Source organism: Sciurus vulgaris (assembly GCF_902686455.1).
Source record: "Sciurus vulgaris genome assembly, chromosome: 12".
NCBI classification, from domain to species: domain Eukaryota; kingdom Metazoa; phylum Chordata; class Mammalia; order Rodentia; family Sciuridae; genus Sciurus; species Sciurus vulgaris.
Genome location: NC_136473.1, coordinates 96732855 through 96743306, shown reverse-complemented (window position 1 = coordinate 96743306; position 10452 = coordinate 96732855). Strand labels below are relative to the sequence as shown.

The 10452-nt window shown below is 40.0% G+C and overlaps 1 pseudogene across 1 annotated transcript; it reads right to left on the bottom strand.

Moving 5' to 3' along the window:
* Window positions 1–7297: 7297 nt before the first annotated feature.
* On the bottom strand, window positions 7298–8464 carry LOC306641425 (dnaJ homolog subfamily A member 1-like; annotated as a pseudogene). The gene has a single exon. The product of its transcript is annotated as a dnaJ homolog subfamily A member 1-like (transcript).
* Between the last annotated feature and the right edge of the window lie 1988 nt (window positions 8465–10452).

Here is a 10452-nt window from a genome sequence, read left to right as displayed (position 1 = left end):
GATGGTAATGAACTCAGAGGATGTGTGGCAAGTGCTGTCCTGACACATTAACACGAAATGTAAGCAAAATTTCAAGCAAGTAACAGCTGTTTCCTCTCCTTCAACAAGGAGAGGAAAATGGTTCTGAAATACAGGCAGAATTCTGGCCTAAACCCTGGCACATTGTGGAGTTGAGGTCTGAAGGAAAAAGTGAAGTCCGCGTTTGAATTGTTGGAGTCTGATAACTGGGGTAGGCTGGGAAAGTTAGGAGGGAGGTTAACAGGATCAGCCTGGAAACCAGACCAGTGAGTGATAGGCTGCACCTCAGAGGGTGATCGTGACTGAAGAGGTGTACGGCTTAGCATGCAGCCCGTGCTCAGAAAAGGGCGCCTCTGTTACTAGGACAGCTTTACACAAAAGCAGATAAGAATTACTCTGATTATTAGCTGGTCCTGTCTCCTCCCCTCGGTGTTTCATTTTATAGTGTATGCCATCTTCAATTTTAATTCCTTCACATATCTCAAAGCCTTTTTAGCCTTCCAAAAATGAATTTATAAATGCAAATACTCTAGATATCTTCTTATCATTGACTGGTCTGAACCGAGCCACTTCAATTTTTTGATATGTATTTCACAAATTTTCAAATATCCACTTCATTCATCATTGCGAGCAACCTATACTTCTTCTTCTTCTTCTTTTTTTTTTTTAAGAGACACCATAATCAAGTAAGGTGGAAGACTCACAGTGTACTCAGCAGCTGAAAGGCCTGGAACTATTCTACAGAGAAGGCACTGCTGTCTAACCTAGGATTTCCCAGTTTGGTCAGAGACCACTTTTGTTAGAAGCTATTATATGTCTATTAATATGACATTTTAGCTTAAGACCACATACTAGTTTGAAAACTTATTTTCTGAACTTAATAGTTAACTGAGAAAGATTCTTCAGGAACAGGACATAGACTAGGCATTTATAGCAAGGGGATTGGAAAGTAGATTCTGAAATGGGAGACAGGAGGATGGAAGTTTGTTTTTTCCTACAGCAAAAGAGCAAAGAAGAAAAGTCACGTGACGTATGCTCTGCCTGTTTATTCACAAACTAACCATCGCCCTGCGCTTGCCTTTAAACCAATTAGCCTGTGTGCTTCCCAATTTTTCCCTGTGCCAATGAGTTGGGGAGAGGCAAGAACCTTTTAGGGTCTCATGAGATTATCCTTTTCTTAATTGTTCTGTTTTTAAAAATGCATATTTTTTACTTCAGCGTAGGTAATAGTGGTGTAAGTTGATGTTTTTAACCTTTGGAGTTCTGTTTTCTCCCCCTTTCAAAATCTCTAGGATAGGTCAGTAAAGATTTTGGACATCAAGAGTTTAGATTATGTTTTGTAGTTTAAAGAACATTAGTTTTTCCAATTCAAGATCTCTATCTGAAGCAAAAACCAAATAAACATTTTTTAAAAAAAATAATGGGAGTTATGTTGGACGGAAAGATCAGCCCATGATTCCATTGCCTCATCTTCATGTCCACTTGGCTCACTCGCACACAAACCAAATCTTCACACAATGGAAGAATTAGAAGATACCTCACGCTCAGTGGCTCACTGGAATTACCCCATAACCCAGCAATTGTACTTCACTAATGCGTTCCCTGTTGACTCAGGTTATCTGGGTCCTGGGGAGGGATTGTGGTGTTTTCACACAGGCAGCCCTGCGGGTCATGTGGTTAGCTTTTGTTATGAATGAGCAGTAACAGATTTAGAAGCTTTATGGACTTAACAGCCATAGCGTGGGTTGGTTGACAAAGACTGAGGACAAAAAGAGAGATCTAGGGGGCATTGCTACCCTCTGAATAGTAGGTATGTGTATCACTGGATTTTTTTATAGTAGCAGGTGATCATGAGTCACTGTTTTCAATCTTGCTCACTTTTGCATTATATAAGGGAGATATTTTGGTAAAATCCATAGATATGTCACAAAATAATTATTCATTATAGCAATTCCAACGATACCATTTTGCACATAAAATATAACATGACTGTAGCCAAATTAATACTGATACTACAATAATTACTTTTTCATGTAACAACTTCTTTGGTTTTGGGTTTTTTCCTTCTTTTAATTTTAGGGGTAGGTGGAGGGAAAGGACACTTTCTAAAAAACCAAAGTCTTTCTTCTTCTCCCTCTCCCCCTCCCTCCCCCTCTCCCTCCCCCTCTCCCTCCCCTTCTCCTCCTCCTCCTCCTCCTCCTCCTCCTCCTCCTTCTTCTTCTTGTACCAGGGATTGAACCCAGAGGAGCCTAACCCCTAAGTAGTCATATCCCCAGACCTTTATTGATTGATTGATTGACTGAGTCAGGCTAAGTTGCTTGGGACCTCACTAACACTAAGTTGCTGAGTGCTGACTCTGAACTTGCAATCCTCCTGACTCTGCCTCTGGAGTCACTGGGATTATAGGTGTGCACCACCTGTCCAGCTGAAGCCTTGCTTCTTCTTGAGATGGCATGATTGTGCAGAGCATGAAGTCTCTTTTACAAAGCAGGAAGTACTTTGAGCTTGCTGAGTGACGATAAGCGAGCACTTATTTTTGATGGACATCTCAAGAGTACAAAATACATTCAAATGCAATTTTGTTTCTTAGCAATCATTCTTTGGAGCTATAGTCAGCCTGGAAGACTAAAATCTTCACCTTAACAATCTCCACCTTTTTAATTTAATTGGCATATACTTACTGCCCTCATATATCCAGGGAGACAACCACATCTTCTTTTGGCATAGAGACATTAAGATCAGATACCCTGATGACTGAGTTAAGAGAGGGTAGTGGTGATCTTTCAGCATTAACAAGGATTTAGCTCACAATTGTAGAACTGCTATTTCCCATGATTTTCTGCAAAGTAGTACTCAAGATAACAAAATTGTCACAGTGTTCTAATCGTATCTCTTCTCTTATTAGGTGTTAAATTGCACTTAAACTCTTATGACCAAACAAGGCAAAGGTTTCAACAGGTAAAAAGGTCAGGGATAACACACCTTCCCATTTAAATGAAAATGAAGGAGTTTAAAAGATGAAGCTTAAACTGGCTACCTGGAAACAAGATCTGAGGAAGATCTAAGATCTCAGATGCAAAGGAGATTGCCATTTTCTAGAACCCCACCTCCAGTCTTTCTTTTATGCTAAAAGTTGACAATAAAGGCCAAATGCATTGTACAAAACTAAAAAAAAAAAAAAGTTTGGATATGTTTAGGGAGATGCATGGGACATACCCTTCAAGCTAGATACCAGCTTGAAATATTAATATGAAGCATGCATGACTCAAGACACAATCTGCAGTTTGGAAGGGAGGGTAGTAGTGACCTAGAATTTTCTGTAACACAGACTCCGACTTTGGGTAATAGAGGACCTGTGTTCTTGTCCTAGCTGTCCATTGATGAGTTCTGTCACCATGTACAAACACTGTCCTCATCTGAAAAATGACAGGACTGTATTAATTACTGTAGTGATCTTTAAGACCATTTCACCCTGCTATTTTATAATTCTGTGTTCATGGAGTTTTTTTTCCGATTATAGCTTCTTCAAGACAATATTTTTGCACTTAAAATTACATTTCAGTTGTCTGAAGAAACAGCTAAATCAGAGGCATAGAATGTTGCTGGATACACACCAGATACAGGGCTTACTAACAGCTTGCTCTCCTGAAAGTTTCATCATTAAGTCATTTTTGTGATAAAGTTTCAGCAACATGGGGTTAAAATCCTCAGAGAATAACAGAATCAAAAAGGAGTGAAAGCAACTTGAAACCACCACCATCCATCCTGATAAACACCCTGTTCTAGAAATTCTCACCTACTATTTCATAAATTCAGGCCTTGATTCCCTCACCATTCCAGGAAAAAACAAATACCTACGTGGAATGTGCGACAGGTCTGGGGCTTAAGGCCAGCTCCTAAGATAGCCCTTGCGTTAGGGAAGCTCAAGTGTGAAAAGACAATGAGGAGTTCCTTCCGTTTGGCAGGACAAGTCGGTTTCAGAGTAAATCCAGGCAGGGGGAAGAGCAAACCAGCCTGCCGACCCTGATTGAACTTCCTCGCGATGCTCCCAGGAGCTAAGCAGCACCAAATGACTGGTTCTCAGTAACAGAGCCAAGGACAAGGCAGCTCCAGGGCTTGGTGGGAACACTAGGGGAACAGGCCCAGGCCGGCGAGGTGAAGCGCGGGAAGATAATACGTGCTCCAGAGCCAGCCGCCTGCCGTGCCTTAGCTTCTTCCTCTGTTACATAACATCCTAACAAGGCTTCAGCACGAGTCCAAATAGCACTTTATTCAGCCATGAACTATCCCCCACTTGGATACTTCCTCCATGGTAAAATAAAATGATAGTTGGTTCGTTTTTACTACATCTGTGATGCAGCTAGGAGGATGACATGGCTAAAGGGAACGCTGAAACAATCAGCCCTTTCCACATCCAGTCTTTTGCTGTGACATGCCCCAAAGGATTCACCCAGCTCGCTCAGCTTCACGCCCTTTCTCCTCTCTGGGTCACAATGTTCAGAAAGTTCTGTGATGTTCAAGAAGCGGGAGAAGAAGGAGGAGAGAGGGTCAGAATTCTGCCTCCCAAATAGCTGGTCACCCACTGGGCACATCAACGGAGCACCCCTGACTGGTGGCCTTGCCTTGACATTACACAGCTTAATGTCCCCCTGTACCAGAATCCCTTTAAGAAAACAGGCCTCTGGGCTGGGGTTGTTGTTCAGTGGTTAGAGCGCTTGCCTAGCATGCCTGAGGCATTTGGGCTCAATTCTCAGCACCACATATAACTAAGTAAAATAAAGGCCCATTGACAACTTAAAAAATATCTTAAAAAGAAAGAAAACAGGCCTCAGATCCACCCGTGTTTGTGACAATTATTCTGGACTGTCTTCCTTTAACTAACCTTCTGCCCACTTCTCTTCTCCCTCCCTCCCCCAACTCCCCAGGTAATAGCTTGACCTTCCAGGTGCCATTTTAATAGATCCTTGGATCTCATATTTGTTTCTGGTCTCTGATTGCTGATTTATGGCTCCCTCTTGTGGATGTCAGCTTGTATTTGCCCCTTCAACGTACTCACCCACTTTCTAAGGAAGGAGAGGTTTCAATACTTATAATGTTATGACCTAGTAATGTACCGTACTGTAGCTAAAGCATATTGGACATTAGGAAATCCTTAGTGTGTCTTGGAGAATCAGGCTGGGTCACACAGAATTGTGAATGGGAAGGAAAAGTGGGACTTTCCAGGCAGATAAGGGGGAAAGAGAGCTAAGTGCAAAATACTTTGGTAAGTAGGTGAACAGGGCTGAGGGAACGGGGGTCCAAAGTGGAGCCGAAGTCAGCTTTCTGGCCTCAGTGACTGGTGCTGTCTCCCATGTTAGAGAACACTGAAGGTCATCGATTGGTAGGTACTTCCCCCAGTGTAGTACAGTTCTTTATAGATAAGTCACTACTATAAATTACCACACTTAAATATTTTGAACATATCCTTGAATGCTTGGAAATATAACTGATATTCAGATAATCAATCAAAATATTATTTAGACTATCATTAAATGAGTTTTTCTAGACTTTTTATCAAGATTTTTTGCTTTGGTACATTAGAATAATAAAACTATGTATGTATGTATATTATTTCATAATACAGGCTTTTGTTATTTAAAATGACTTCCTTAGCCCAAACTTATGAGATTCTACTTGTTCATTCCATGCAAGGTGTTCAGCTTCTTTGAGGTGCACATCCTCTGTGTCCTGTAGAATTTGCAACAGTGAAGCTGTCTTCTGCTTCTTTATACTCTGTGGGTTGTTACTAGCTCTTGAAGGTATATCATACCTTGGAACTGATGGCATTAAATGTGTTCATGCGTATCTCCAGCTATTGGATTGTGCCGTCAATGAGCAAGATTTTCATAGGTTCTAGAGTATTGTCATTGCTGCACCCAATTAAAGTTCTAAGTTATAATAAAACAGCAGAGTGAGTTAAGTGCATATTCTTTTAAAGTACTCTTCATTTGACATGAATTCTTCTAGGCAGATAAAGTAATTTTACTTTTGAAGTAGGAAATCTGTCTTAAAGAAAGGAATATATACCTCAGAACTAGAGCATTTTTATCCATCTTAGCTTATCATACAGTTGATTATCTGTACTGAACTTGGGGTTGGGAGACGAGTAGATGTTCCTATCACCCACTTGAAACAAGTCGAGAGTTACAAGTTCCATATTATTAATAGAATAAATAATTTGCACATATATTTTGTCTTTTAATTCCCTTTTTTTTGCTTTGTAATCAGTATACTGAGGAGACGTTCATACATTCCAAGAATTGCTTAAATTCTGATATCCAGATTTAAGCATGTAAACATATAATGACTTTTAAACATACAGTTAAAGCTGTTTGCATCATATTTGCTAGACTACCAACATCAAATTACAGTTACTTTGGAGCGTAAGTCAAATGGTTTAAAGTAAGCCTGTAACATACCTAAGAAACACCTTCCTATATTATACATGCAAACTACTTCTCCACGTATAGGTTTCTTCATTTTAATTTCTGCTTTCCAGCTCTGGAATTCACTAAGAAAGTTCATCATAGTCCAAAGAGAAGGGAAAATTAATGTAACCAGGACTGGTCAACACAATTTTATATGTATACATATATATTTTTTTAAATATGGCACAATAGAAGGGAATGCAATTCTACAAGTGCAAGCTCTTAAGAAGCAACATATAATGATAAACATCTTCTTTAGAAAGGTATCATTTCTTTCACTGATACCAAAAGCGAAATTATATGTTATGCCTCCTTCAATTTAGCTGAAGCAATAGAATGCAGAGGCGTCACAATGAATCCCACTTAATACAAATAACTAGACAGACCACCACTCCTCTAAAAATTGTTTTCTTTTTCTGATTGCCAGTTAAATAGAGTTTTAACTTTATAGCTTAACAATGAAGGGTCATACACTGAAATCAACACATATACCTAGTATTTCAGTCTAAGTTTGCTCACATACACAGCTGAAATCAATTATAGGGTATGGCCTAACAGATACTAGGGGAACTTTTTAAAAGTAGTTTTTACAGGTATTAAACAACTTCTTGTACACTGAAGTCATGGTACACACTAGGCAAAGACAGAGCTTTTATATTTGTGTTTATTCTTCATTTAACTTTTAAAACACTACTGTAATTGAATATTAAAACAAAAACAATAGCAAGTAGTGAGCGTATTATGATTATTGTCCTTCACTCACTCACTACTGCATATAAAACGCCTGCAGTGAGTGTTATTCCCTGGCCCCACTAATAGGCTGGACACTGAACACCACCGCTGAAATGATCTTCATCATCCTCATATGCTTCTCCATTATAATGGCGCTGTCTTTCCTGATGCGGATCAAAGTCCATCAGTTCTACCTGATCCATTTCATCAGTCTCTTCTTCCTTCCTCTCAGGTAGGAGTTTTTCCAGCAAAGAGAGTTTGGCAGGAGAGAGAAAGGCCATTTTCAGGAAAGTTTACCTTAAACTCCATGATTAGGTGACCCTTTTCACATGGTCTACAATAAACCTTCATTTAGCACACACTCTATATCTCCATGCCGGGCAATCTGACCTGGATGAGAGGTGATAACTATGGTTCGATCATCAAGAGTGGATATTGGCTTCTGGAAGCCACATAATGCTTCCACCAGCTGTATGTCCAAACGCATGAAAAGCTCTTCTGGTCGAGTGAAAATAGTATGGTCCTTCTGATCTAACACAATGATAATATCTCCTGGGTCCAGTCCTGGCTCTTGGTCTCCTTCACTGTTATCTTGAATGTTATCTTCTGTCCATCTTTCATGCCTTTGTCAATATAAACTTCTAGAGTATTCTCTCGAACTATTTTCCTTTCATTGCAGCTTTTACATTTATCTTTAGGACTGATCCGTTCCCAGTGGCCCTGGTACTGGATTTGCTGAATCATCCCAGGTCTCATCAGATGAATCCTTATTTGCATTCCAGTACCTGGGCAGTTGGGACAGCCCTCTACTGCTCCTTTCTTACCACGTCAGCCTTCACATTTGTCACAAATCACATTCTTTTGCAGAGTCAGTTTTCTTGTTACATCATTATTTAAATCTTCTAACGTTACTGGAAGCTGATGCACAACGTTTTTTACATCTCCTTTCTCTCTGCATCCTTCCTCTTCCTCCAAAAATCATATCAAAGATGTCTATGGGGAAGCACAAACCACCACCTGCTCCACCCTTCTTAACTGCCTGTTCTCCTCCTTTGTCATATAATACCCTTTGCTTGGCGTCAGAGAGAACTTCATAAGCTTGAGAAATGTGTTTAAACTTTTCTCCTTCACTTGGATTCTCACCAGGGTGGTACTTCAAGGCCAGTTTCCTGTAAGCCTTTTTTAATTCTTCCTGGAGGGTCATTGGGTTTGACCCCCAAAACATCATAAGTGGTGTCTTTCACCATTTTCTGCAGCCAGTGAGCAGGCTGGGGCCGAGCGGGGGAGTGGGAAGGAGCCCATAACTGTGGGCAGCTCCAGTAGCCGCAGCTCCTCTGCCTCCTACCAAGCATTCTGGAACGTTCCCTGTCTTTTAATTCTTTTAGGAAGTAAATAAGTCCCAATAGAAAAATAAAAGTTGTTTCATTCCCAGTTAACAATCTTTACCTTAAAATGGACTAAGAATTTTATTTAAAAAAATGTTTTTTTATCATTTTAATTATATGTACTTTTGAGATACAGTGTGATAATTTGTTATATGTCTACAATGTATAATGATCAAATCAGGTAGTTAGCATTTCTAGCTCTTTAAACATTTTCTAGTGTTCTGCAGCACAGTAGGGTAATTACAGTGCACCATATCCTATTAAATATTTTATGAGTAGCTAGAAGACAGGAGCTTGAAATCTTCAAGCACAAAACAAGGTTAGGAGATAAGGAGATAGAAACATTAATTACTCTGGTTTGATCAGAACACAATGTGTACATGTATTGAAAGATCATACTGTACCTCACGTGCAATTTTTATACATTAATAAAACCATTTTCAACAGTAACTAATCTTATATTGTTTACCACTATGGTACATAAAGTGAGTAGACAAATATTAGATTGATACAAAAAAGTGACATTTTATGCTATTTGTTTCAACTAGATCCCAAAGAGACCAACAATAAGAAAATAATTGTGTGTGTGTGTGTGTGTGTGTGTGTGTATGTGTGGTGTGCGCCCACCTGTACATATGCATAGGCACCCTTGAGCGTCTTTTCCCAATTTTTCATGGAGACTTCAAAGAAGGAAGACAGTTGTTAACAGAGAGTGTATGGTCTCCAGCAAAGTGTCTCTGGCAGAGTAGGGGATTCAACAAAAGATCATGGTTTCCCGGTAGGCCGGAGAGAACGAAGGATCCCTTGTAGACAGTGTCACAGTCAAAACAATACCAGCCAGGTAATGGAACCGATCTAAGAAATTAAAATTAGGCAATATCCTAAGAAAATTCCAGGGGGAGGTCTCATCCTTAGCATTGTGGATATCTTCAATTTTCTGTCCCAGATCATCATCATGAACTCAGTTCACACAGGCTTTCTTGAATCCTGCAACCTTTTATTCTTTGCTTAATAGTTTTCTTTTCCTGTCTCCCGCTAGTTGTTCTCTAATATAAATCCAGATAAGGTTCAGGCTTCTCCAGTTTCCTCTGACCCATCAGGCAAGATGGAAGTCTCCTCTGGTGAGCACATCAAGGCAGTCATACAGAATGTCTTTTCTGTTGCTCGTACATGATGCAAACTTCCATAGTCCTGTAGGACCTTGCTTGGATCATGGTGAGACTCGGCTTCATCTTCTCCTTCCAAAAGAGTGCAAATCCTAATGACTGCACTTGGACTGGGTCTCTTTTTCTCCCACCAGAACAGAGCTCTACCAGTTCAAAACTCTACCAGTTCAAAACTCTACCTAGTTCATAATGCCATCAAGGTACCATTGTTAGCACCTTGACCACGTATATGGTTCATTGGAATGTCACTGTTGAGTCTCAGGATTTTGCCTGGATGCTCCTCCGATGTAAGCGAGCAGTGTTTTGTTCTTTTTTGGTTGTTTGTTTTGTTTTTCTTTTTCTTTTTCTTTTCTGTGAATGTACATCCTCAGTGATGGAAGCTGCTGGACAGGAGACACAAAATAAGGAGGCCCAGGACAGGAAGTCACAAGAGGACTCCAAGAAGCTGGCTTCTCACAGAATTCAGGTCTTAGAAAGGCCTCTCCTTAGGATTGAACTGGATTTTTCTGGGGCCTGGATTGTTCTGGATGAAATTTAGAGTAGCTAGTGACAACACAGTGGTGACATATTCTGTGCTAGGGGCTTTCATGATGGTGTATTTTGCAGTCGACTCATTCGCGCAGTATTGAAACTTTGAAACTCATTTTAGAATTTTATTTAAGTAGCATGGACTTCCTTCAGAAT